At 38.8% G+C, this 27,922-nt stretch overlaps 1 protein-coding gene and 1 non-coding gene across 2 annotated transcripts in view; both read right to left on the bottom strand.

The window, feature by feature from the left end:
- Sntg1 (syntrophin gamma 1) overlaps positions 1 to 22,904 on the bottom strand; it is a 739,717-nt gene extending 716,813 nt beyond the window's left edge. Inside the window, exon 1 of the mRNA XM_048358693.1 lies at positions 22,201 to 22,904. The gene's annotated coding sequence lies outside the window, so the exon portion shown is untranslated. The remainder of the gene's footprint in view (positions 1 to 22,200) is intronic.
- LOC125361106 lies at positions 9,511 to 9,617 on the bottom strand. The gene has a single exon (XR_007212892.1). It is a non-coding gene; the product is annotated as a U6 spliceosomal RNA (small nuclear RNA).
- Positions 22,905 to 27,922: the final 5,018 nt, after the last annotated feature.

The raw sequence follows: 27,922 nt of genomic DNA, 5'->3' as shown, positions 1-27,922 counted from the left end.
TTTTTTCTTTTTCCTTCTTCTTCTTTATTGTCAAAGTGAAGTACAGAGGGGTTACAGTTTCATATGTAAGGCATTGTGTATATTTCTTATTCAACTTGTTACCTCCACCCTCATTTTTCCCCTGTCTCCCCTCTCCCCACTACCCTCCCCCACCCATGAATTGTACGGTTGGTTTACACCAATTGATTTTGTATCACTATTGCAATGGTTTTGTCTCTTGATTTTGGTATTCCTTTCCTTTCCCTAGTTCCAATACACATATATACAATATCTGGAGTACTAAGATCAGGTAGAGTAATAGCAGGGGTAAAACCACAGGAAAGGAATACAAGAGAAAAAACAGGTATGTTTTCACATGGTATGTTGAAAATAACAACAACAATGATCTGAATTGCATAATATTGGCTCTGTTGGGTTGTTAAATGCACTAGTTGTACAATGCATTTTACTCAAACTCCTAAATTATGCCTTGATAGAAACTCAACCATACATGTAAGAATAAGTAAAATTTCTTCTAGCACAATGTAACCAGACAGTGTTTTAGATTGGGTTGCTCTTTCTAATGACTCCTGCTAAACAAAAAGCAATTGGTGCATGTAAACAGCAGATTTCTTTTTTTTTTTTTTGGCCAGTCCTGGGGCTTGGACTCAGGGCCTGAGCACTGTCCCTGGCTTCATTTTGCTCAAGGCTAGCCCTCTGCCACTTGAGCCACAGCGCCACTTCTGGCCATTTTATGTATATGTGGTGCTGGGGAATTGAACCCAGGGCCTCATGTATATGAGGCAAGCACTCTTGCCACTAGGCCATATCCCCAGCCCCAATACAGCAGATTTCTTTCAGAGGAAAATCAGCCAAAGAAAACTACATAATCAATCAAAAGAAAACAGAAAAATATAGTTTTGAAAATCTGATGACATATTTGGATCCTAGAACTCTTTGCCCAAGGTTTGAGAATCAAGGCAAAACACTTCTTGGAGCTTACTTAGCCTTATGACTGGTAACTATTGTTATAAGAAGCTCACAGAAGTAGTGATGTGTCAAAAGCCCTCAACATCTGAGGGGAGGCTGAGGGCAGTGGTTTTGCAGTGCCACTGATATTTCTGAAAAAATAATTCTAGTTTGACCACTAGGAATATCATATTGAAAACTTGCCTCTTTCTTATAAGTCAACAACATCTGTAGAAGGAAGTCACTGAAACTGAAGGAATATCACTAAGTGCCTGGTAAGAGTTATTCACATGAATTATTTCTCTATTAGAGAGAACTAGGTGGTAAAAAAGATACTGGGAGTGTCCTTGCCAGTTGATTTTTAATTGTAAGGGATTTTCTTCTCTCCTGTGCAGCTGGTGGTGCAGAAGAGACACAAAACACTTGGGCTTGCTGTACACATGAGGTCTCACATAACTGGAGGTATCATGTCCACATGCATCCAAGGCTCGATATTAAATGCATGAATTCTTTAACGTGTAGGAGGGACCACCTCGGCTTCTGAAGAATATCACTTACTACAAGACAACATTTAATGATGTTTGAATTCTTCTTATTGGCCAGAAAAACAGCAGGTGAACTCTCCCACCACGTAGGAAATAACTGAATGTACCTTGAAATACTTCCCACCAAGTCTTTGATATTGAGGGACAAAAAGTCATGCCAAATATTCTGAGTGTTCTCACTCATGATATATGTACCTGTACAAACAAATATTCAAAGGATATCTGATATTAAATGGTACCCAGAACCATGATTATGTAGTGCTTGGTGGAATCACTTCAAATATGTTCACATTTCATTACCATTAAAAAATGATAGCTAAGCATGTGTGCCTAACAGAGTACTAAATAAAGCAATGTATCTGCATGTCCTCTAAGACTGTTATAGTTTAACCAGGAGCTGGTTACTCACAACTGTAATCCTAGCTACTCATGAGGCTAAGATGTGAGGATTGCAGTTCAGAGCCAGCCACAACAGGAAAGTCTGTGAGATTCCTATCTCCAGCCAATCATCACAAGTGAACTCACAAATGAAGCTGTGATTGAAATGGTAGAGTATTCACCAAAAGGGGTGAGGGAGGGAGTTATCTTATTTTAAGAAATTAGAAACAACTTGAAATGTGCTAAACTTCTTTCTAAGAATCACCTTGGACTTAGAATACTATATATAAGTTTTAAAACCACATTTCAACTAAAATAGAATAAGGGGATTTTCTTTCTTTTTTAAAAAAATAATTTTATTGTCAAAGTAATGTTACAGTTACATACATAAGGTAGTGAGTATATTTCTTGTCATACTTGTTACTCCCTCCCTCATTTTTCTCTACCTTCCTTCCTCCTAACCGCTCCCCCCGCCAGTTGTACAGTTAATTTTCATCATACTGTCTTGTATCACTATTGCATTTTCTGACTCACCTAAGATATCTGTTGTATGAAATTTCAAGAAAATACTGTTAGAATTATAAACAAAAGGCAAAAAGAGAGGAAAGAAAAAGAATACATTCTAATTCTTTCATTTTGTTCTGGTTCCGTATTTCTCTGTGTAAAGGAATTTAATTTTGAAAACATAAACTGATCACTGTTTTTCTTCCTCAAGTGCAGTACAAATTGGCTCTAACTTATGGCAGATGTTAAAAGTTACAGCCTAAAATAATTTCTATTAGAAGAGTTGTTGATAACTTTTATGTTTGATCCAGTAATTAATCAAGGGCAAGGGCATGAGCCACTTAATTATTTGACATGTTCTTGAATGTAGTCTGCTAACTTACGATAATGGCATTTATTTAAATTTTTCTCACTTAACCATGTGGGATTCACTCTGGTTGAATTTTTGTTAAAAATGTCCCAGTTACCAATTATTAAGGAGCTTAAGATTAGATTAAAACAGATGCTAAATTATCATAGTTCTCCCCATAAAAGTCACTATTAAATCTCCTTTATTTTGATTGGAACAGAAAACACTAACATCTTTAACTATTTTTACTAATGTGATATAGAAAGAAGATATTCTGAGGCTTTGTATCTTTTGAATAGCAGAACATTTTTGTTATGAAAATAATAGAAGTATATGTAAAATATGAGAATAGAGAGAAAAGCAGTGAGTTGTAGCTACATGAGATAATTTTGTAAATTGCATTCAATGTTGACATATCTTGCTTCTAGAGATATGCTTTCCAGTAAAAGAATTGAATCTCCACAAAACTCAATTTGTTTAGTACATAGACAAGATTTTCCCTCACGCTGTGGGTGACTAACCTCAGAAATAACGGTCCTAATACTAAGTAGGATGTAAACTTTGCTAGCCAATTTCAAGAGTCAAAAGTAATTTAATTCTCATTATGCCCTGATGAGATAACAAAATAGATGTCTTTTATATTTCCTTGGTATTTAGATAGCATTACATTGTCTAGCCTTAAAATTCTCTTCTCTCTATATCAAGTATCATTTCTGGGCCCCTGAGATAAATCCCACATTCTCTACCCACTTACCCTAGAACACCAGAACACAGCCACAGGTGCTCATATCTCTCTGCCAGCACAGGGCAACCTTCTGGCATCAATCAAGGAGTGGGAAGGTAAGGCTAGGGAAGTTATCCTCTGATTCTCAGGAAGGGTCCCCTGAGACTGGCTGGTCTTAAGAGAAAACTGCATTTCCAGCCAACTTCTTGAATAACTGTAGACTAGAAGTGCTGACTCCTTTACTTGTCCTTTTAAGGGTAAATCTCTCTGGGCTCTACGACTGATAGTATCTTTTGGTATTTTCCTAATTCATCTTCCCTTTCCAAACTCCATCCAACACTTTAATCTCAATACCGTTGGTAGTCTCATCAGCTCTCATCAGCTTATGTTTATTATGTCTTGGTATGCATATGCAATGCACAGTCATTTGAATTCTGATACCATGTGCCTGTTGACTGACACAATTTCCTCCCAAGGCAGCAAAATCATAAACATGAACATATCCTAGGCTGAAACTTGACTTCCACTCTGCCCATCCAAAAATATTGTTCTCATCCTATTTAGCCTCATTTTCTAACTTTTCATTTCCTAACCCAATTTTGATTAGACAAGTTGAAAGCCTTGAAGATCCCCTTGGCTTCTTTATCACTTTAAGTAAATTCAACCACCCACGGCAATCCAATGACTAGAAATTCAACCCCACTAACACAGTCCAAGTTTGTCTAAGTCTATTTGCCACATCCCAACTTCAGACTCCATGGGTCTGGGCCACTCATCAAGTTGTGTGAATCCATCAGTCCCAGGTCAGGCACTTCTTGACAGCCACTAATGAAAGAACAACCATAATAAAACATGTATTAATCTATGAATCTGTCTAACCCAATCTAAATGACTACTCTTTCATTCCTCATGGAAGGAAGTTAGGTCTTCAGGCCTAGGCAGCTGGGACTGGTTCCCAGTAGAGGATGGAGAATGATTCAGCTAGAAAAGAGAATGACTCAGCAAATCACAAGTGGCCCTCATCAGGATAATGACTCGGTAGAGAGGGGGGAAAACATCAGAAGACTCCCTCCAGCACATATCCACACCTCAACCAATAGGACTAGGAACACACCCTAAGGAGAGGAGGCAAGGAACCCTAGATCTACATCTATATCTGTATCTATCTATATCTATCTATATACAGATATAGCAGGGCCTTAGGCAAGCAAGCTCTGAGACCCTCCTCATCTAACAAGTAGTCCAGTTTTGCTATCTTCTTTGCTGTTACTTTCCTTTTAAAATAAGCCTTCTCCATCAGCTTTAAAAACTTCCCCACATTTTAATTTTCTTTAATCACTAGAAAAATCAAACCTGAATGCTAGTCCTTATCAGTATGCTTCCACTACAGCCATGTTAATCATAGATCATGCCCACACCTCATGTGCTCCTGTACACAATGCACATGCCCACAGCCTTCCTCAGAGCTGGCTCCTGCTCTGCCAGCCTCACCGTCAGAAGGAAGCCTTTTCTCTCCACCAGCTCATCAGGCCTTTACAATATCTTATGAGGAAACATCCAAAACTTCTCTTTGCAGTGCGTGTCATGATCTGCTCACTGCCCTTCCGCAGAAGTCCTCGGAGGACAGAGCCTGGGTCTGCCCCAGCTGTTATTTGGCTCTTCATGGTATAATATAGTTGTATTAAGCATGGCAGTTGAATAAAGACAAACAGCAAAAGTATTTTACTGTAAGGAAAATCATATGTCATAATATATTTCAGTCTAAAACAACATTTCTGGCAGTAAGTCTTGTCCAGACTTCAAAGAATTCTTGAGATTAATCCAGTTACAGTTATTCTTAAACTACAAAGACGTTCTAGAAAGTGTACTTACTCATAACTAACAACCCTTCCTCACCCTCTGTTCACAAATTCCTTCCCAGAGCCCAGGGCATTCTGGTGAAGGGGAATGCATTCTAGTAAGCATGGGCCTGTGAGGAAATGGCCACTGAACTGCTGGAGATATGTGGAAACAGGAAGTTGGAAGGATAATTAGTTACATGTCCTTGTAGCTAGAGGATTGGCTCTGTGCCTCAGTGGCTCTACCAGTGAAACCGGCTTCTATATCTATCTTTCAAGGAAGTTTGTGAAAACACATTGAGATATGCCATCTCAAGCCTGGCTATACCAGACATTCAGGTAGTAACACTGATTATCACTGCTTTTATTTCTTACTCTGCTCATTGTTTTCTCTTTCATGGTAAAATATTACACCTTCACCTTTAAAGTAACACTAGGATGAAGCAGATGTTAACAAACCTAATTTCTAGGCTTATTTTGGTCACTAATTATCCCTATGAGTTTCAAATAAAGACATTGTATTTCTTGATCTCAGATTACTATCTTCAAAATGCAAGTGTGAGAAAAGATGAAGCTAGGGAATATCAAAATTGAGAGACAAAGGATAACAAGACAAAGGACTCCAAAAGCAATACTTGCAAAACCATTTGGTGTAAACCAACTGAACAACTCATGGGGGTGGGGAGAGGGAAAGAGGGAGAGAAGAGGGGGAGATGAGAGAGGAGGTAACAAACAATACAAGAAATGTACCCAAGGCCTAACGTTTGAAACTGTAACCTCTCTGTACATCACTTTGACAATAAATAAGAAAAAAACAAAAAAGAATTACCCCCTATATCTCTATGCTGTTTCCATATGTGTTAGGCCTCTGGGGCTCAAATGTCACAGGGGCTCTTCAGCTGTGAGCTCAGCAGCTCTGGCCATCCCAGTTGTTCCTCACCAATTTCAGTTCAATAAAAATGTTAACTTTGAAAAAAAAATGTGAAGCTAATATTCCCTTCCAATTCTGAGATTTAAATGGTTTTATCAATAAGCAATGAAAATAATAGCTTTTAACAGTCTAGATTCTAACATTCAAAAATGCAACACAAAATTATGTGAGCTCAAAGAAATATCAAAGAAATGCTTAATATCAAAAAGTGATCATGCTTTCTAGAATTCTGGGAAGCGTTTACACTTCTCTTAGAGCTCTGAGAAATGGGATAGATTCTGGGGAGCATGTAGTACAAGCCACATCTGTATGGAACCCAGCGTTATAAAGGAAGTGCTATCACCGTTTTGGCTTCTGTACCCAACTTGCTTGCTTTAGTTTATTGTAAAGTTGACTAATGAAAAATCATAAATATGACATCAGAAATAGGACCAAATATTAAAGCCAAAATTTTCCATCCTTGCTAAAAGCAAAGCAGCATCTCTCCCTTACTCAAGTTCACCAAGCTGATAGCTTCGCAGAGGGTCACTGACAACCTTGAAGTCAATCACGGGCTGTACTTAGTTGCTTTATTAGCCAGAAAGCCCTGCTAATGAAGTTGATATGTTTATTTAAAAAAGCTAATGAGGGTCATCTCTAAGAAAACACTACCCCTATTCAAGGCTATCTTTTGCTTTCAGGCTATGTTTTGGCTTTTATGAAGTGAGTAATGATCATGCCTACCAGGCCTGTGTTTTGCATCTGTAACTCAAGGCTAAGTTCTGCTTCTGTAGATCTGCTTGCTTACCCAAACAACAGGTACCAGTGATGCCATTGCCCACCAAAAAGGAATAGTCATGGTATGGTGCCTCTGTGGGAAGCCTATTGTGAGCCACAGTGCCTGATGTTGTTCATGTAAAAGAGCAAATGGACTTAAAGGTCACTGAGTCAGCACCAATGAAATTCGCCATTATGCCATGCTACGTGTTCTCTGTTAGTGTGTTTGTGTCCTCCTGCCACCCCCCTCAACATGGCATCCCACTGGAGTTTATCAAAATATGGTTTCTCCATTTTATAATCTGAAAATTGTTGTTTGCTAGTAAAATTGTTTTTCTAACCGACCACGTGGTTCTAAAATATTGGGCAAAAAAAATGTCATTTACTATTGGAGTTCCAAAAGAGTCTACTGCTGAAATTCATTTTTGCATGCTGTAAAACCTATGTGCACAGTGTGTATGTGTGTTCCATGTGTATATGTATGTGTAAACATCATTTGTTAGTATGTCCATCTAGCTATATATCTGCGCTAAAACTCATCACATCTACTGAGTTTTGTCATTGCAGAATTCTGGCAAGTATTTGGTCAGTTCTTGACAAGGTACAGGTAAGCTCTAGTCCCCTTGGTCTCCTTGTTGTTTTAATTGGAAATAAAAAAGGGCTTTTGTGGCAAAGACTCCTTGGATTGCAGTTCAAAGCCAGCCAGGGCAGAAAATCTCTCTCAAACTCCATCTCCCAACTAACCAGCGAAGAGCCAGGCTGGAAGCATGGCTCAAGAGACTGATCTCTAACCAGCCAAATGCTGGAAGTGGAGCTGTGGCTCAAGTGCTAGAGTACTAGCCTCGAGCAGAAGTGCTCAGGGACAGTGCCCAGGCCCTGAGTTCAAATCCTGTGAATGCCAACGGGGGCATGCCATCCCAGCAACAAGCACCTAGACCACTGGGACTCAGCCAGTTCCAGGAACAAGTATCATGGAGTGGAGTAAGAGGAAAATGATCACATCCTAAATGGAGTCACTTTGTCTCACCCTTTCAAAATTAATCAGAGCCGGGGGATCAAGAGATAGTAGCTTGTCCATCTAATGTCCATGCCTGAGTATAAGAACTTAGCCAAGTCATCCAATTTTTAATTTTGTGCCCTAAGCCCTTCCTTTTGCCTTAATATTTTTTTTTGTCCAGCCCCTGCCTCATGAGACTTCTTCCAGGCTTCATTCAAGGACTGGCATCTACCACCAAGGGACCCTGCTGCTCGCCTTCTCCAGGAGGGGCCAGATTTCTGCCTTTTACCCCTAATGCCGATGCCCCTTGCCAGCAGGAAGCAGCCAGAGAGAGGCTTTGACCTTTTTCATAACTATTAAAAGGCTGGAATGTTAGGTCCCTCCCTGGAAGGCTACATGAAGCTGCCCCCACCTCATTAAGTCTCCACCCAGTTACCTGGGTAACCTGCAGACCTGGAGGCAGTTCCCTCCCCTTTCCCTGAGGTCACCTCCGAATCCACCTGGCCACACCCCTTGCCCCTGCCCTAGATATAAGGCAGAGCTGGGTGGGGGTCTCTCTCTCTCTCCCTTCTCTCTGGCCATGGATCATCTCTACCATAGGCCAGCAGTTCGGTAATAAACTTTCTCTCCTGCCTGAATACCGCATGGTGCTCTCCTTTATCGGCTACCTACTTTAAAAAATCTAACACTCATGAGTTGTACAGTTGGTTAATACCAACTGGTTTTCTGAGTATCCTTATTGCAATGGTTAGCTTTTTTTGTCCTTTGTTGCTCAATTTTTATATTCCCTTTCCCTTCCCTAGTTCCCATACATATACAGTATTTGGGATATTAAGATCAGTTACAGGGGGCTGGGAATATGGCCTAGTGGCAAGAGTCCTTGCCTTGTATACATGAAGCTCAGGGTTCGATTCCCCAGGACCACATATATAGAAAACAGCCAGAAGTGGCGCTGTGGCTCAAGTGGCAGAGTGCTAGCCTTGAGCAAAAAGAAGCCAGGGACAGTGCTCAGGCCCTGAGTCCAAGGCCCAGGACTGGCAAAAAAAAAAAAAAAAGATCAGTTACAGTAATAACAGGGGTAAAACCACAGGAAAGGAATCTAAGAGAAAGAATAATAGGGTTTCACAAGGCATGTTGAAATTAACTACAACAATGATATACCTCGTATTTCCATAACATAGAGTTCATTTCACTTAGCATGACCTTGTGTGTTCATACAGGCATAGCTATTGTGATCTTCTGCTATGTCTATCCTAGAAATGTACTAATTATTCCCTATGAGGAAGACCATAGAGTTAATTTTGGGGGGGGTCTGGCTCACTTTCCTTATTATGATTTTTTTTCCAAGTCCTTCCATTTCCCTACGAATGGAGCAGTATCATTCTTTCTGATAGAGGCATAGAATTCCATTGTGTATATGTACCACATGATCCACCCATCTACTAAGGGGCATCTGGGTTGGTTCCATATTTTAGCAATGACAAATTGTGCTGAGATGAACATAGTTGTGCTGGTGGCTTTAGTGTGGTCTTGCTTCTAAAAAAGTATGAAACGCTTCACAAATTTGCGTGTCATTCTTGTGCAGGGGCCATGCTAATCTCCTCTGTATCATTCCAATTTTAGTATATGTGCTGCTGAAGTGAGCATGTTTGCTTGGTTTTTCCATTTTACTTTGGTTTTGAATAGGTCACTTTGTTTAGGTGTATCCAGTTATCCATTCACTTGCTGAAGGACACCTTGATTGTTTCTAAGTCTGGCAGTTATATTAAAGCTGCTAAAAATACCCTTGATGGATATGTTTTTGTTGTTGGGGTTTTTTTTTTTGTCTTTTTTTTTTTTTTTTTTTTTTTTTTTTTTGGTGCTGGCTGTAAGATTTCAGTCTATTTGGGAAAACAATGTAGTTTAGATTACCAGATCATCTGGTTAGAGTATGCTTAAAAGTAACTACCCAACTCTTTCCAAGAAACCCTATCATCTGTTTCTCCACATCCTTTTTAGCAATTGGTGCGGTCATTCTTGTAGATTCTGGCCATTCTAGTTCTGTTCTGATCTGGAATCATATTTCTTTGGTTTATTCTGCAATTCCTAGTGCTATAGATATGTGTGGAATTGAAAACATCCTCCGGCCATCTGTGTATCTTCTTGAATATTGTGTTTGTCAGACCTTCATAAAATGTAATTGGGTTGTTCATTTGCTTGTTGTTATGGTTTAAGAGTCATTTGCGTAGTTTGGGGTAATAAAAGTCATTTATCAGATAACATTTTGTAAGGATATTCTCCCACACTTGTGGCTCATCTTCCCATTTCTTTGACATTATCACTGTAGAGCAACTTCTAATATTAATAAATCTTGTTTACCTATTGTCTATTAGCTAGTTTTTAATAGGTCATCTATCAAACTGTACTTTACTGTTTATCTATTATTTTTCTTATGCCTGTAGTGTTACATCTAAAAAATAACTATTGTATGCAAAATGTTCAATATCTTCTACGTTTATTTTTAAGGAGTTTGTTACTGTTGTGATGGTGGTTGTTGTTTGTTTTTCTAGTGCTCGTCATGGGGCTTGAACTCTGAACCTAGGCACAGTCCCTGAGAATTTTTGCTCAAGGCTAAGGATCTACCATTTGAGGCACAGCTCCATTTCAGGCTTTTTGTGGTTAATTGGAGATAAGAATCTTTCTCACCTAGACTATTTTTAAAACAAGCCTCAGATTGTAGTCTCAAATAGATACGATTACAAGTGTGAGCCACTTGCAGCATGTTATGAATGATTTTTTTATGTAAAGGACATTTCAATTTATTGTTTTTAAATATGAATACGTATTTTAATCAATGTCCCATTTTTCACAAAACTTTTGAAAAACTACTTATATTTTATTTATTTTTTAAATAAAATTTTATTGAGGTAGGTACAGTGGTACATGCCCATAGTCCAAGCATTTAGGAGGCTAAGGTGACAGGATTATGAATGCAAGGCCGCTCTGGATTATATACAAAGACATTGTCTCAAGACAACACCAAACCAAACATCTATTTATGATAACTGGCTGTATAGTTCAGTGGTTGTGTTTGCCTTCCATGTGTGAGGCCCTGACAACAATACACAGCATTGCACAAAGAGAAAAAAATAATAGTGATGAATGATTATGCTCTTACAGTTATGAACAGTTGAAGCCGGTCAGAGGTGGTCCCTAATACTAACTACTCAGGAGGCTGAGGTCCAAAGATCTGTTCCAGGTCAGCCTGGTTAGAAAATTTCTTTAGATTTCATTTCTGATTAACCAAAAAAAAAAATGCAGAGCTGCAGGCATGGATCAAGTGGTAAAAATCCTAGACTAGCAATTGTAGATCCCTGAGTTCAAATTCCACACTATTAAAAAAAAAGCAAGAAAGAATAGATTGTAATCATGTGGTATTTGGCATGGTTTCTTTTATGACACAATACATAACAGTTTGTAATAAATGAACTTGAGATTTTCTAAATAATACACATTATAAATAAGTTATATTTTTGCATAGCTCATACAGATTTTTTGAAGTATGCAAACTTATTTCCCTATTTTCATTTGGAGTTTATAGGTGATTATCATATTAAGCTAGTGCTTTAGATAGCAAAAGATACTACTATAAAATTATTACAAGTGCAAAGTCAGGTTTCAGATTTCATACAATATAACTGGAATAAAACCTCCTATTCTATTCAGCATAATGTTTACCCTGTCCACCTAACGGACGTTTGACATGATCAAGAGGACTAATAAAAAGAGAATTCACTTATCTATTACAATGTAACCACTAACTGTAAATGAATGCACAGAGTACCTTCATAGGTATTAGGCTCAAACTAGAAGAGCTCAAGTATACTTCAAACAGTGAGCTGCAGGTGAACTGGTACCTCTAAATCATGGTGTCTAGTCAGTAACCTAGAAGGAATTATTTACTTAAGCAGAAAATTGATATTTTCCAAGGTATACTTGTGCTATACTGTGACTTGAACTTGGGGCTTTGCTCTCTAGCTCCTTTGGCTTTTACACCTACAGATGTCACTCTACCACTCGAACCACATTTTCTAATCTAGCATTTTTACTGGTTAATCAAAGATAGAGTCTCTCAAATTTTTCTTCTTTGGATGGTTTGGAACTAAGATCCTCAGAGCTCAGCCACTTGAATAGCTAAGATTATAGACATGAGCCAGCACCAAGCTTCAAAGGTATTACTTTGAGTTAAAAAAAGTGCTGGATATCAAATATCTATATGATACTATATATATATATATATATATATTATTCTCAAAAAAGACAAAATTATAGAGAAGGGGAACAGATAAACAGTTTCCAGGAAATAAGAGACTGATTCACACTATAAACAAAGAATACATTCTTTTGTGTGATGAAACTGTGTATCTCAATGGTTATCATGGTTATATAAATCTGTGCATGGAATAAATTACACAGAAATGAATATGCCCATGTAGAAATGAATCGAAGTAAAAACTGGTGAAATCTAAATATGATTATAGTCTATCTGACAATTTTGTAACAGTACCAATTCCTCACTTTGGCATTATATTATATAGCATGTTACCTCATAAGGGAGCTAGAGAAACCTCAAAAAGCTCCTCCACTTCCTTCAAGTAAAACATTATTTCAAGATAAAAAAAAAAATGAAAACAAACCCTGGTGGCCTCTGCCTGTAGTCCTAGCTACTAAGGAGGCTGAGATCTGAGATTTGCAGTTCCAAGTCACCCTAGGAAGAATAATCCTTGAGACTCTTGCCTTCACTTAAGCAGGAAAAGCCAAAAATAGGGGTATGGACCAAGTGATAGACTTTCAGCCTTGAGTGAAAAAGCTAAGTGAGAGGACAAGCCCCTGGGTTCAAATCCCAGTACCAGAACTATTCTCTCTCTCTCTCTCTCTCTCTCTCTTCTCTCTCTCTCTCTCTCTCTCTCTCTCCTCTCTCTCTTTCTCTCTCTCTCTCTCTCTCTCTCTCTCACACACACACACACACACATACACACTGCTATTATCTAGGTTCTTACATGATAGAAATACAAATGTGCTACTCTAGACTGGAAAACTTGCACCTTGCTTCTGCTCTCATTTGCCAGCATCTTAGTTAAGCTGCTTCAGTTGCTCATTGAACCCAAGCTAAGCTTTGCTGACATAGGAGGTATCAACTACATAGTATTTGATTTACCTTTATTAGTCTTGATATTATCACTAATGAAATACTCCAATTTAAATTTAGGCATGAATTTACGCTAAGTTGCACATATTTTCTGAGGGCCAGCTTCTAACCATGATAATCCATGAATAGTCGTCAAGCTCTGCCTGTGATGACACCTCAACTATAATAGATTTTTTAAATTAGATTCTAAACTTCTTTCAGATTGAAATTAGTGGTGACCAACCTTAGCTGTAGAATCTATACCACATAATTATGCTTATTAGATGAACAAAAAGGAAAGAATGTGTTACTAGCTAGATTTGACTCTCCTTTGGCTTTAAAAAAAAAAAAAACAGTTAGAGCCAAGGTTAACCTAGAACTCTGGATGCTCTTGCTGCTCTATTCCTAGTATAGACATGCCTCACCAAAGCAGAAAGGACACAGAGTTTTGTGACAAAACTTATTTCCATATGAAATCCCTTCATCTTTATTAAAAAAAAATAAAAACTAATTCTAAATGGCTGAAATATTATGTTCATTTATTATATACAAATCTTATTTTATAAGTCTAGTATTACAATTCAGGTCTCTTTATAAATATTTATCTGAAATGTTACTGTGACAATTTAATTTATTAAAATGTACAAACAAAATTTTAAAGGTGAATAATCAGTCAATAAACAAATAAGTGTTACAAAGAAAAATAAAACTTTATTATTTTTAAGCAGATCTGAATTCTGCAATAAACAGTAAAAAATCATTTGCCTTAAAATATTTTTCCAAATATTATAGAAAATTGCAAAACCACTTATAATACGGGCAGATAGTGCTTTACCAATCTAGTACATAGACTTAATGATGTCCTATAATGTCTTGATTATCATCTGTTAGACATTTATTGCTAATTCACTTTATAACATACTTTATTAAAAGCCATTAAAACCTGCATCTGCATCTCATTATCATTTCTTAAATATAAAGACAGCATTTATAAATGATCTGCTTGTTCAAAATACTGCCATACAGCTCACAAACTCTTTCGTGGAAGCCAGCTAGCTTTTATTCTTTACAAAAAGAAATGCTAAGTAATTCATTAGATGCCAAAGCTTTTTTCCCCCCACACATTGTCCTCGTTCCAAATTCCATGTTCAAATTCCCAAAGCCCATTTTGATGAGGAAGACTTATAGCCTCAAATTAATTCTCAAAATATTTTCTCTGAATGCTATGATGTCCCTAGGAGTCAATCACTTAAAATATAACCTCGATAAGCTCAATAAGAGGGTCAATAATTTGGTTCTCCCTTAGTGAAACTTTATGCAAATATTCTGGAACCACACATTGAAGGACATAGACTGTATTTCCCTTGCAGTTCTGTTCATTCTGTGCAGGAGAAAATAGTCGATTGAAGGCTTTATTTTGCTTGTAAAAAATAATGTTAATTATTTCTTAGCCTTTATCTAATTTATTATTCTATGATTAGGTCTAACTCATCTATATCCTCCCTCAAAAAAGAGTTTCAAGGAAATAAGAGAAGAATAACATTATAAAGATTTTTCATTTTTGAAAAAAAATTCTTTGAATTATATGAAGTAAATAAATCTATAATTCTTGAAACAGTTTCATCTATCCATTCATCTTCATCACTGCTACATGTATCATTGTTACTGTATCTTCTAAAAGGTAACGTATCTGTGAATGGGATTTCACATGCAACTCTACTATATTCATACTTATTGAACTATTAATCCACTGTTTAATAAAAGACCTTAAAACTCTTTCCTAGTATGTGAAATGCCAAGATACAACATCTACATCAGTAGAAAATAATAACATCTATTGCAAAACATGAAAGATGTTAAAAATCAGTTGCTTAGAATATTTATTCACATTTAAGCAATTAAATTTTTTCAGCTGATAAAAAAAATTTATTCCATTTCACAGACAGGACTAGGAAAAAAAATCGCCAGTGGTTACTACATAGAAAGAAAAGAGTTGTCGACTATTTCACAGAAACACATATGCAAAAATAAAAGCAGATAATTCTTTGGCCTGGGCTGCTAACTTGTCTTTTATTGACAAGCACGCAAACGATGCAGAGAGGAGATGCATAGCAATTCCATTTAGACCATGGTTGGCAACCTTATTGACAATTTCGAAAGGTCCCAACCTCATCTCTAGCTACTCTGCCCCATTTCCCCATATAGACTATTAGACTTAAAAACTATTGTCTCCAATCTCTACACCCACTCTTTGCAAAGGCTTTTTATTAATGTTTTAAACTGTCTGATTCCATCAGCAATGAGGGAACAAGTCCCCCACTGTTTGGTGGTACATTAACTCCTTTTGGGTTACTGGGGATCCTTTTAGTGCACTGAAAAGGTAATTTGCTAAATGGAATACTGATGGTTTGGAAAACTTAATTGGCCTCCAGAAAGTAGATAATTTACATCTGCAGTTTCAAGGGACAGCCATGCAATTATTTGGAGAATCTGAGTGGTTTGAGAAAGGAATTCAAGTATCTGACAAAAGCAAATTTCTGTTTCACTGAACTCTCTGGGGAGTGCCAGCTGTCCCTGTGGAACTGGCAGTGTCTCTGTTGATCTTCTAGGTCATGCACAGTCTCAGTACAACATAAAAGGCCCCAAGAAGATTCAAGTGGGTGTGCAGACCTCCTGTGCTCCTTCTTTAGGTTCAGACATTTCTTTCAGAAAATTATGGGACTTTTGCACATCAAAGGCAGAGAAGACTAATGTCAAGAATATAATAGGAAGATACACTAAGAAAAGACATTATGTGAGATTACTTTCAGCTTTTCAAGTATTACATATTGTAATTACATGCTGTATTACATATTTCCAGGAAAGTCAATTCTCCAGTAATCAAAGCAAATATTACTGGATGCTGATACACATAAATAGTGTATATATATATATATATATATATATATATATATATTCACTTAAATAACTGGAGCACATAAATATCATAATATAAAATAACATGAACATATAAATAACTACATCAAAACAAAATTTTAAGCAAATCTAACTCCTCACAAGTATCATGCATGAATCATTTAGATTGTTTGATGATAAAAAACAAACAGTAATTTCAGTTACCAGGTGCCTAGAACCACAGACAGAACTGATGTAACTAAGTATCAAGTTCTCAGAAAGGAAATATAACCATATTCTAAAGGGCATTATGAGGTGGAAACAAAGATGCTCTGTTCCTGTGGCTTTTTCTCCAAAACTCCCTGTTCTTTCTGCACATCCTGAGAATAACGGTGATTTTTCAATGGTCTTATCTTGGATTTAATCCTATGGGTCTGACCATTTGAGGATCATCTCAATGTCTTCAAAAATTGTTTATTCTGTGGCACACAATAGTTTACTTTGGAGCAATTCTACTGGCACCTTAAGTCTTTATTCCTTTCACTGTGATCAAGAGTGTCAATCCCCTATTTTGTTCTTAGAATGCTAAGTAGTAGTAGTTTCCCTCTTTTTTCCTTTCATTTTCCTGACTACTCCTATCTGAATTCTCTCCATCATCTCATCCTTCTGAAATGTGGTTATTGATATGCACACATAATTCTTTTCCTTCATGATCTCAGAGACTTAATATATTTTCACAGCTTCAGCATGATGTTGGAAATGACATTTCTTCCAGTGGTTAGATCTCTTTCCTTCACCTTCCATGTGCTCAGTGCCACAGCCTCTCCTTACCCATTGGACACATCCTACATCTGAGGCAACAGCTAGATTTCTTTCCAAAGAGCATGTTTTCCTGCAAAACACTTCCATGTTTGTCTGGTCTAGACATGACATGTATACTGTCATATACAGTCACATTCTCTACCTTAATGTCATCACCAGAATTTAGTCATCCTGTTTTAAATTGACTAATTTCTAACTTTACTTCACTGTGTCATCATCTAACATCTGGATTCTGCAACAGAATTAATCCTGATCCATCATGACTCACTATTTCTTCTGAAAGATGACTTCCAGCCCTTCATTATGCTGTGTGAAAACTTCCCTGTTATATGTGATTAAAGCAAGATTGTCAGTCATGAGCCCTTTCAGTTGCTTGAGAGTTCTGAGCCACTACTTAGTTACCAAAGGTAAAAGTCACTAAAATACAGTTGCAAAAGGCTTGTGTAAGATTTTTCACTTTTGTATTTATTTGCTTTATTTTGTACCACATTCCAAGAAATAAAGCATGCTCCAAGTAGGCTAAGAGCAGAGACAGATTTTTCTCTCCAAACTATTTACAAATACTGACCAAAATAAAATGATAACCCTAACTCATAATTTTGATTTAACACTCAGAATAACAATATTGAAAAATAAAAAGGGAACTCTTGGCTTCCTAGTCTCCTGCCAGAATCACATGAGATTCCGTGATGTGGACACTACAAATAATTAACATCACGCCAGATGCATTGGCATGATCGTTAACCACAGAGTGGTTCACTCTATGAATGGAAACCCAGAGAGAGGGTTACATTTTCCAAGATATATTTATTTTTGTCCTATGAGAAATTCTACTCCAGCTTCAAGGGCATTCCCAGAAACTTAGTATCCTGGAAAGAAAACAAAATGGAAAATAAAATTAAACTGGTTAGATGGAAGTCGGTAAATTTTATTCTGTCATCAATGAAAAGGCATTTGAAATAGAAAAAAAAAACTCCTAGAAAGTATTTTCTTAAAGAGGAATAAACAGTAGCTAAATTGGTCTCTAGCTCATTTGCTTTGCTTTTGGATTTTAAGATGTTCTCATTGTATAGGCCAAGCTGGCTTCAAACTCACAACCATCTTGCCTCAGCCTCCAGGTCTTGATGCCTCCATCTCCCTAGTAATGGGACTGCAGGTATGCACGAGGACACCTGGCTAAACCTTTGTTGTATGATTCAAATACATTATGACTTAATTCTAAATGTGACTTGCTATATTATTCTTCAGTTATATACAAATCTATAGGCAGTGGTGTATATTACTTCTTCCTAACATCCTTTATCTTTTGTTCCTTTCTTTTTTCTAAGAAATAATAAACTAAACACATTATGATTCAAAATTGAGTCTGACAAGTCAATTATATAATTTTTTCTATCTATTGTACATTTAACCACAAAACCATTCTGGAAATAAGTGCATCACCCAACAAAAACACATTTTTCAAGCCTACTCTTGGTATAATTTTAGTGAGAATTCAGAAATCTATATAGAGCAAATGTTAGTACATTACATTGAAAAAACACCTACTTCTAAATTAAATAAATAAACAAAAATAAAGTTATCCTTTCACTGCAAACTTCCAGAAGAGCACTCTGAATTGAATCTGAGCTTTGAATGAACTCAAAACTTTGTGTTTATATCCTTTCCAGGTTAATGGCATGGATGAGATTCATGGTATCCACATTTCACCCCATCTTTACCAGCAAAAAAAAAAAAAAAAAAAAAGACTTTTCTGGGTGTTTTCAGAGAATGAGCTGTAAAACATACTCAAATTTCCTTGGTGATATCATTAATGGTAAATATTAATCCTCCTTCCAGACTAGAGAATTATGGTACAAAGAGAGTAATGACTTTTTCAAAGATGAAAATGAAAGTTATTAAAATGAACTTGGGTCCTGTTGACCCAGATTTGACCAACTAGCAGAGAACATGGCATCAATTTGAGCAATAAGTCTTTTTAAATGAGGTCCTGCTTCTGCTGAAGTGTTTATTCCATTAACAGATGTAAAAAATACTACAGAATTGTCAAGAACACATTATATTCCCTTACAATGAGAGATCTTAAGTATGACAGTGTATATGCCATATAGTAATTATTAGGGATTTTTTCCTGATTGAATAAAAATGATTGGAAATTAAGTCACAGATACAGCACTCAAATGTCTAATGCATTCTCAGAAGAGTATGTTTAGACTTTTCTCTACAGTTCACAAAGCAGATATCATTTTTTTCTTAAATGTTTAATCGTATCTATGTAAAGGTTGGCCTCCTTATTGCCTGGTAAAGTTTCCTCATTTCAGAGAAGAAAATTAAGATTTGGTGGATTAAGTGACTTCCATGCTGTCTAATAACCCAGAAATTCAAGAATCCTTTTCCAATCACTGTCAAACAGTTCCTGTCTTTCTACATTACAATGTATAACATGTCTTATATTGCAGCAAGTTCTCTCTCTCTCTCTCTCTCTCTCTCTCTCTCTCTCTCTCTCTCTCTCTCCCAACTATAAACGATCTCTTTCTATTTGGATCCTAGCCTATAATTTTGTACAGGTTTGGGTAGAAGATGAGATGACTATAGAAAAAAATCTCTGCCTTATGTTTGATATTCTTTTCTTCATTGGTGGCTTTTTCCTTTGAGTGATAAAGTGGAATGAGTGAACAGATTAGCTGCATTATAGCTTTTAAGTACGTGGCAGCATTGACCAATGGGCCTTTGTAAATTTCAGTAATAATAATCTTTTGTTCTTACGTGTTATGATAAATTGTTGAACTTGGTAGAACATCAAGTAAACAAGTACAAAGGTTGATCTAATATGATCTATTGTTAACAATAATTACATTGCAATATTCAATTGACATTTAGTTGCTTTCCAAGAAGAATAACCAATATTGTTTTTAAGATAGTTTATAATGAAAAATTATGTCACAACTCCTTTCTCCTTCTATTCCTTCTTCCATTTCTCTTTAGAGGAAAAAAGTCACTATTCCTATTCTGGACATCTCTTTTAATTAGTCTCAAGTCCTATATATATTTTCTTGATTATGAAATTCTATGTCCCTTTACACTTTGAGTCAAAAATGTATTCGCAGCCAACAGCACTTAGCCTTGCCAACAAAACTTTTTTAAGGTGATGAGAAAGTGAATTGCTAATTATTGCATCTGCTAATTTTCTGATCACATACATCCTTTTCAGTAGCAAGTAGCCACCCAAAGGGATTATTTTAATAAATGGGGTAGAGATATGTCCAACTAAAGTACTGATTTTTCTTTTGAAATTAACTGAAATCAAAATGAATGTTGTTTCCTATTGAGCCCCTTGTTTATAATTTATTCACTTAAGCAATTACAAACTAACATTGAGGTGGACATTTGAGTGGTTTGGCAATTGACTTCTGTTTAACATTACCGCAGATACAGGGACTGACAGGCACTTTTCATGCACTGAGTTTGGAATGCTGAATCTGAGTGGGTTATTTCAATGACTCAATCTCCCAAGGGAAAAGGCAATGGTAACTTTTACTTTGTGTTGTTTCAGCTATACATAGAGAAAGGCTGACCCCTAAGCCACTGAGGAGGGAACTGCAGTCGGATCCAAAGTGGCATCATTCTAAAACATTCCCTGGTTTCATTTTATGCTCCATTGACAGGGGAGTCTATCTACATTAATTAATTGACAACCAAACTAATAGTCTAGCAAACATGCTGTAATTCCCCTAAAATATAATTAAGTTTTCAATGTAGTAATTATGCTCCCACATCTCCAGGATTGAAAAAAAAATGTTTGGGGAACTACATAAGGAGCATATTGTAAGAACCCATGATGGCTCTTTCTGCTCCTCAGATGATCATTTCTGACCTATCTAGGGCAAAAGAGCCCCTAAGGATCTCAGTGACATAAATGTCCCTGCTCCCTTTCTGCCAAGCAAGCAGATTTGTAATAAGTGCTAAGTGACACTTAAGAATGATTTTTCCTTAATCTGTAATTGCTACTCTCAAGGCAAAGCCAAACAAGGGGCATCAACCCACCAAAAATTATCCTAATTGCCTTGGGACTTTACATTCAAATTCTGAAAGAAAGTATGGGTATACATTAAATGTTTTTTATTAGCAGTTATATGTGGCCTATAAAATTCATGGACAAACCTTTGAACTCTGAAGTTTTTCAAAAGGGTGAAATCTTTTCAAAGACTTGGTTATGCATATAACCATGGATTTGTTGTAACCATGGATTGGTTATGCTTATAAACATGTATTTACATGACTGTAAAAGTCCAACCTTGTACTTCCACACTTGCCACCAGGCTAAGCGTGCTCACTGTAATTGAGACAAGATATTTCTAAAATGTCAGGCTTTGGCTATAGATTCGTGTAACGCTTTTACTCACTGAGCCTTTTTATTAAAGCAGGATGCTGATCAAGGTCATTTGGAAAGATTGGAATTTTAAAGCATCAAAGAAAAATTCCAGAAAGAGACGAGAGAAAACAGGTTTAATTAGAATTTTAAAGTTGCTGGTTTGTTACAAACCTATTTACTTCTATCACTTTCAGTGATTAAACTCAGTGACAAATGTATTTTCTAGCATTAGTACATCAGAATTAATATATCAAAATGCAGCTCCACTCTCCTAAAGAAGCACAATAAACCTCCTAGGTTTCTGCCTTCTGAAGGCTCTGCTCTCATCAAGCAGACTTGAGATTTACAGGCTGGAGAAAGGAAACTAGGCAAAAATGTGTGTGTTTCTTTAGACAAAATCATACAGGTGTAGCTATACTTGCGGGTTGGATGAAGAAACCCATCAGTCATATATATACACCATTGTGTGCTTTAACGCAGTTGGCAAATTAGAGCCCTTTACAATGTTAGGAGTGGTTAGCCCAGCTCTTCTTCAACTTTTTGACTCTGACAAAGTGTGTAACACAGGCAGAACCACTTTCAGCTGCATGCAGAAGACCAAGAAGCACTCTCATGCAAAATACGAGTTCATGTTACTTTTAAAGAAAACAATGAGCAACATATACACAGATCCACAAGGATATTAGAGAAGAATTAAGAAAATATTTGCCTAAAAGTCTGCAATGCTATTGTATGACAACTCTATTTTATTTGTTCTGTTGTCACCTGGGAGACTTGAGAAAGGTAAAATATCAGACTATTTTCTCTAGCAAGATATTGTCTCTGTTGGCACTAAGAATAATCATTTAAAAATGAAACAAAATTAGCATCTCCTTAACACTCAAAGCACGTAACATTTTTTATGTTCTTTCTGTTAAACCTTAGGGAAAGTCACAGAGTCTTCTTAGAAGAGAAATAATGGCATCATCACTTACCTGCTAAGTAGAGGAAATAAAATTCGTCTCTGCTCCTCCAAGGAAGGGGTTGAATAGATCTCCAGGCTCCCCTAAAGCTATTTCCACAACAGTTGTCACCCACCAAGGAATATGCACTTATTTCAAGAACTGTGGGCCTTGGAGTATGCCAGTCCCTGCTGCAAAGCCCATGGTTTCTCTGGGCTTCTAAGAACTTCACTTCACTCTTCTGACTGCTTTCCCTCCAGACTCCCTATGGAAAAATTATTGTTGAAGTTGCTTCTGAGTTCAACAGAGGAGAGGAGCACTCCAGTACTCCTTAGAGCTGGGTGCTGGAGGGTGATTTTTCTTCCACCAGTGGCGAGGGTCAGAAGACGGGATAATAGCAGGCACAGGCGTTCAGCTGCGAGGGGCAGGGTGCTCAGCTGCCCGTGGTGACGACAGTGGTGGCGATGACAGCAGTGGCGCCTGTGCAGTTTCCTCCCCGAGACTGCAGTCCAGTCCAACGCTGCCCATCCCCTCAGGTGCTGAAGTAAGGGGTCCAGAATCCCCAGCCCGATCCCAGATCGCACGCGCTCCAGTCACCCTATCCAGCCAGATTTCTTGGCTTTCAGCTCCCTGGTCTTTCCCGGGAGCTTTATGTTCTTTGGTAAGGGGTAATTATCGTCCCCCACATAAGACCCTCACATCCACTTGGTGGCAGCTTCCTTGAAAAGACAGAAATCCGTGAGAAATGCGACCTGAGCCTCTGCCGACTTTTCAGTGGCCCTGAACGAGTTTGCTAATGGTAAAAATGAAAGAGAACGCAGGAACGCGCGCGTGCACACACACACACCCGCGCACGAGGCGGGGGGAGGGAGAGAGGAGGTGTGGGGGGGGGGGGGAGTCTTGCTCTGGGGAAAATCCGGAGCTTCTCTGGAAAGCTCCTGAGTGTTTAATTACATAAGATGAACATTTTAGAAGACTCCAGTTCGGGGATCCGCATTTGCATTTGGAGAAGCCCTGTTTGAAATGCCTGGACTAGAGACCGTTAGGAGTCTTGGATGGCACACAGGGAAAGGACAGGTCACTCGTGGAAAATAGAAAGGACGGCGAGGACAGCTTCTGCGCTCTGCTGCCTTTGGACGCGCGGCTGCCGGCTCGGGATCCTGGCAGAGCCTCTTCAAGCCTCCGCGGAGCCGGTCCCGCGAGAGCCCCGCGGAGCTCACCGGCCCGCACTCGCCCTGGGCCGTGGGGGCGGAATTCCAGGGCCGCGCTCCAGGTGCCCCCAACCCGGCTCCTGCACGGGGGCCAGGAAGAAGCCGCCAGCACCGCGCAGGGGACGAAGGGAAGGCATCGAGTCGCAGGAGGGCTAGGCCATCCCGGCCTTTTAAATCTCTTCAATCAGTGCTACCTCTGGCTGGCCGGGGTTTTCAACCTGCTGTCATCCTCCCCCAGACCGCCTCCTCCCTCCGCCCTCAGGCCGCCTCCTCTATCTTCCCCTAGAACGCCCCCTCCCTCCCCCAGGCTGCCCCCCTCTTCTCCCCCAGTCCGCCTATACCCCACCCTCTCCAGGTTGGAGCTCTTCCAAGCCTGGCAGGCTTTTCCTTCCAGCCACACTGGTCCCTTTGCCTCCTGCTCCCAGTCCTAGCATCGCCTGGCGCGCAGCTCATAGAGGGCTTGGGTGGATGGTCCCGTAGGCCGTCGTCCAGGGGTCCCCCACCCACACTGACAACGTGTGCTGGCCCGGGAGAAATGAGACAGGAATTGAGATCTACAGCGTGGAAACTGAGAAAATGTTTCGGATCCCGTCCACGGGGATCTCGAAGCCAGGGGAGGGGAAGGGGTCGACAAGAAGCAAGGAGGGGGAGAAAATGAGGCCCGCGGTGCAGCCTGAGAAGACTGGAGACTAGGGCTCCCGGGAGGTGGGCCGGAAGCAGTGGGTGGGGAGACCCTGCCTGCTCCATCTCCAGGGAGCAAGGACAGCCAGCCTCTGCTTTCAGACAACTGCTTGGGGTCTTCCTCCTCCCGATCTGACGCCAGAGCGTGGTGGCTGGGCCTTCCTCCCACGTTTGCAGCGAGGATCGGGGCCAGCTGCGTGGTCTGCAGCCAGATGTTCCAGTCGATTGACCTTTGCCTCGGCTCACAATGGCTGTGTGCCCGGCTCCCACAGGGGAAGATCTTGGGGAGCAACCCAGGCAGGAGAGTTCCCGACAGCTCACTCAAGGAGCAACTTGATGGAGCTGGGAAAACTCAAAGAGGAAAATCCAAATGGACAGGAACATTCCGTGCAGTTAGCAATGCCTGGGTTTCTGTAGGGTGCCCTCTGCCTGTGCTCAGCTGCAGAGTCCACTGCCTGCGCTGCACTCGGTGCCGGCCCTGGACGCCCGCCCTGTGGAGCTGCAGCCCGGAAGCGCTCCCAACAAAGACCAGGAGCCTGTCCATAACTCCATCTACCAACGCCATGGAAGGAGCACTACTGTACCGAAAGATGGGAGCTCTAAAATCGCATCTCACCGCACTGAACTGCACACCCTAAAGAGAATATTCACTTAACGAAGAACATTTAGAAGGGGCTCTTCCGTGTTCTGGTTTGGGGAAAAATCTATTTAACCAGATTGGTCGTAAGTGAAGTTTCTCTTTCCTTGCCACCAATGCAAACACGTGCTTGTTGCACTAGCAAGTACATGTCAGCTGTAAAAAATAAGTTCAAGAATGTACCCCCCCCCCCAAAAAAAAACCCTGGAGGGTTACACTTTCTTGGGGATCTCATTCCCTGCCAATAAACAGACTGTTTTCCTCAGCTATATTTAACTCTACACTCATTCAGTTGATTTAACTAATTGTTTAAATTATATTATCTGGACATATATGAACTTGAGTAGTCACATAAAATTAACATACCCAATAAAAGCATTAAATGAGCCCAGTACAAAGATGTTGCTAATTAAAAACGTATGTACTTGCTTATTGCGAACTAGAGCAACAGATTTTCCCTTCTTCCTGAGCACTGATTGACACTCATGTACTTTCTCTCTTTCTGTCCTTTTCTCCCCCTCCCTCTCTCCTGACTTAAAAAAAAAGAAACAGTTGATTAATTTTAGCTGTCAGCACCAACAGATTCATTTAGTTTGATGTCTTTTGTAGGAAAAGCAAAACCCCACTTCATGTTTCTTCTCATCAAGCAAGCAACCCCTCTCCACATTAAGATGGTGCAAACCAAAGACAGCCTAATATCTGATAGCAAGGATGAATATAAATGGAGGATAACAAGACTGGGCGCAGATAAGCTAAAGACGGCGCAGATAAGCTAAATGAATTGGTGAAGTGCTCTAAAAAACTTTTCCCTGCAGAAGATTGGCATAAATTCATTCCAAATGTGTTTATATTCTTGCAAAATATGAATGTGAATTATCAAGGCAGTATATAAAGCACTACATTCATAAGAACATGCACAAGACCATTAATTCTTAATCAGCTCTTTCACTGCCTCTCAGATTATAAACCTAGGGTACAAGCTGTGCATCTGTGGCCCAAACCTTTGATCCCAGCTGTTCAGGAGACAGATCTGAGGAGCAAGGTTTGAAATCAGCACAAGCAGAAAAATACAGCTCTTATTTGCAATTAACCAGCAAAAAGCTGCAAGTGGAGGTGTGGGTCAAGTCACAGAGTTCCAGTGGTGAATGAACAAAGCCAAGAGAGGATGAGAGGCCCACAATTCAATCCTCAGTGCTGGCACAAAACAAACAAACCCAAACAACACCACACTGTGGGAATCTAGGAAACAAGGTAGTTAGTAGTACATTTGCTTGACAGTTTGAAGTCCTGTGGGGATGGATGTTTGCAGTAGAAAAATTCCTCACTAAATATAATAACTAGCAATGAGCATTTTATATGAAACCCTGAGACAGACTTTCGGTATAACTTAAATCTTTTGATATTTTAAAGTTATCTTTGTTTTAACCACATAATAAATCATGAAAATATAGTTCTACTAACCTCACTGAATTGTCATGTACAAAAAAGTGTATGTAGGGCTGGGGATATAGCCTAGTGGCAAGAGTGCCTGCCTCGGATACACGAGGCCCTAGGTTCGATTCCCCAGTACCACATATACAGAAAACGGCCAGAAGCGGCGCTGTGGCTCAAGTGGCGGAGTGCTAGCCTTGAGCGGGAAGAAGCCAGGGACAGTGCTCAGGCGCTGTGTCCAAGCCCCAGGACTGGCCAAAAAAAAAAAAAAAAGTGTATGTAAGAATTTCATGTTCTCTGTGCATGTGTGTGTGTGTGTGTGTGTGTGTGTGTGTGTCTGTCTGTCTGTCTGTCAATACAGAGGACTTCTGGTTACTGGGCTTGCTTGCTTGCTTGGTCACAACTGGTGCTCTACCACCTAAGCCACACCTCCAGTCAAGTTTTGTGCTTAATATTTGGAAATACAGTCTCAAAGACGTGTCTGCCTAAGATATAGCCAATGTTGTTATCTGTGAACTATTCTTTGTTCACTATTTCTACACATGTATTACAAGACTGTATTTTAATTTTGCACTTTCATTTTGATTAAACTGTCTTCTAATCATTTCTGTGTCTCATTTTGTTTTATTACAGGACTTTCAAAAAACAATATCTACATCCAAATCCAATTCCGTTTCTGTAATGTCTTCAGTGTATGTGTAGGCTGAGATTTTTGACTTTGATCAAGTACAAGTAAGTATCATTTAACCTACTACTAATTATTTTTTAAATGAAACTGATTTCATTTTAAAATATTCTCCAAGTTTTCTAGTGAAATACTATTGCTTCTGCTGTGAGAACCCTTGACCAGATTTCTTCGGGTAGTATATTAGTAGCCTTGATCACACACCTGCACTAAGCTCCCTGTTCTCATTGGCTACATTTGTGCTTGTGTAAATGGAGCACAAGTGACCTTAGTTACAGGTAAAGAGGGATGGGTATTTGGAAGTTTATGGCCAAAAGGTTTACTGGAATGCAAAAATCTCTGAATTAGATTCCTTTGATTTCTATCCTTTCCTTCCTTCCATTTTCCCTTTTCTTTCTTATTCTTTGCCTTTCTCTTCACACCTTTTGTCCTTCCTCCTTTCCTCCCTGTATCTCTCCTTCCCCCATTTTCTCTTTCTTATATATGGGACAGGGAGGAGAATGTTAAAAGTATCAGTCAGAAACAGTAAGGAATTGGGTACTTACTATGAAATTTTGTTTCAGTGCCTTCTGTAGTTCCCCCCCCCCCTTTTTCCTATTAAGCACTGAAATTAAGTACTAACAGTCAAGAGTGCCATTTTCTGTCAGTTGGATAAATTATTTAAATTTTCTGAGTCTAGTTCTTCATGTTAAGCAATGCTATCTCATTAGTAGAGTTAAAATAGAGCACAAGAGTCCAGGTCTCCTTGATAGACTTACCCAGATGAGCCTTTTAGCATCTCTTTGGCAAAAAGTACCACTTTACTCAAAGTATATTCATGGGAAGAATATATACACAATAAATACAAAATTTTAACACTGTGGAAATATCCTTGAAGGTCCTTGAATCTTCTATTTATAATGACTTGCCAAACACTGACAGAAAATAAAAGTAGCTCTAAAGACTATATTGCAAATTTCCCTAGGTACTCAAAGGACATTTTATAAATCAGTTCATAGTGCTTATATCCCCTTTGTAATAAGCATTAATTCAGACTATAATATCGTCCTTCTTCAAATATATATATTTGTCAATGTACATGTATGTGCACACTGTGTGTCTATAAATGTA

Source organism: Perognathus longimembris, chromosome 12, assembly GCF_023159225.1.
Source record: "Perognathus longimembris pacificus isolate PPM17 chromosome 12, ASM2315922v1, whole genome shotgun sequence".
In the NCBI taxonomy this organism is placed as follows: domain Eukaryota; kingdom Metazoa; phylum Chordata; class Mammalia; order Rodentia; family Heteromyidae; genus Perognathus; species Perognathus longimembris.
Note: the sequence above shows the minus strand (reverse complement) of the source record. Positions and strands in the feature narration are given on the sequence as shown.